This window comes from Euprymna scolopes, chromosome 40 (assembly GCF_053919585.1).
Source record: "Euprymna scolopes isolate OS-2025 chromosome 40, ASM5391958v1, whole genome shotgun sequence".
Lineage (NCBI taxonomy): Eukaryota > Metazoa > Mollusca > Cephalopoda > Sepiida > Sepiolidae > Euprymna > Euprymna scolopes.
In genome coordinates, this window is record NC_136521.1 from 10,028,928 (window position 1) to 10,030,432 (window position 1,505).

Here is a 1,505-nt window from a genome sequence, read left to right on the forward strand (position 1 = left end):
GATATAAGACCTTGGAATTTGAAAGATCAAGCCCGGAGAATTCGTCACCGAGGCATTCGAAACCGAAACAATGTTTAAACTTTATGAATATATATTCTCTCTTTTTATGTCCCCCCCCTCTCTCTCTCTCTCTCTCTCTCTATCTATCTATCTCTTTCACTCCCCATTTCTCTCTTTCAATGAAGAAAGAGATAATCAAATATAATTTAATTATTTTAAACAGTTGACGCTTGCATTCTGGGATCGGCGGACGCGACATAGCATGCGTCAGGTTTCAACTGGTATTTATAAAAATATGTTCCTCATTGTTAAATCTTAAATAAATTATATTTTTATAAAAATGCATGTGTTCGCTATGTTTGTACAAGCGTTCGAATCCAGCATGCCATTAATGGGAAGATGCCTGTAACGACGCAATAAAGAAGCGACCCATGCCAACCAGTTATAGTCGATGACATATCAACCTGTTGATGTTTCCTATCGTTAGATATCATTAGATATCGTTGGATATCGCGTTTATTCACCCGGGGAGCTGGTGGCGTTCCTAGGACGTTCCTCAACCAAATAGCTCTCACTGGGGCAACGATAGTACAGTTGTGTTTGGATTGGTTTCGACCAGTACTCAACATCTCATAGCTGACCACTACGCTTACCATCTTCAAGACTCTCGCCTCGACCACGAATTTTTTAAACAACCATTGTGCTGTGCGTTCAATAGTGGTTTCTGAATCAAACGATTTGCTGATATCGCGAGCTGTTTCAACATCTTTCCAAAATATTTCTTAGGCCTAACTTGAATTGAAATAAAAAAAATGTGCGAATTTGCTTTTTCCCCCACTTTGTATTCAACGTTTTGAAAAGAAAACATAATTGTTTGAAAAGGATTGCAATTTAAATTACTAGATAGAGCGAAAAATGCTCTTTAAAATGATATATAAAGTAAAGTTATTATAACGAAAACTTGTTTGAAAATACATTATTTGAAATCAAAATTAACAAGTCGCGTGCTCTCGTGTAATGAATGAATGCGTGAATGAAGCATTGACATGAAATTCTTAAAGATAGACTAAAATGACCGGAATCCTTAAAAAAAAAATTGAATAGCTTTGAGACTGACTGGTTGTAAAGTGGGTGATCATTTTACATTAAATCCCCCACTTTATATCAAAAAGTTACAAACATAAGTACAGCATGTAGTAAGAACAGATACTACACTTTGATCTTAGCCAAGAGGTCAAGAAAAGCTTAAAAAGCTAAAAACAGCATCTATTAACAACAGACCTTTGATCTTAACCAAAAATGCTGTCCAAATTTACTAATATTTTAAAGGAGACAACTCTTTATATGCCAAATATAAGTAGCTAACCTTGCTGATTGATTTCTCAGTCATAATGAAAAATGTTCTAAATTTTATTTTTATAAATTTTATAACCTGTGAAAAAAAAAATTATCGTGCCAATAATATGGTATAACAATAATAAACAAAAATTGGCTAGTTAGAATAA

General features: G+C 34.1%; 1 pseudogene; it reads right to left on the reverse strand.

The window, feature by feature from the left end:
* Positions 1-1,126: 1,126 nt before the first annotated feature.
* On the reverse strand, positions 1,127-1,246 carry LOC145265856 (U2 spliceosomal RNA; annotated as a pseudogene).
* Positions 1,247-1,505: the final 259 nt, after the last annotated feature.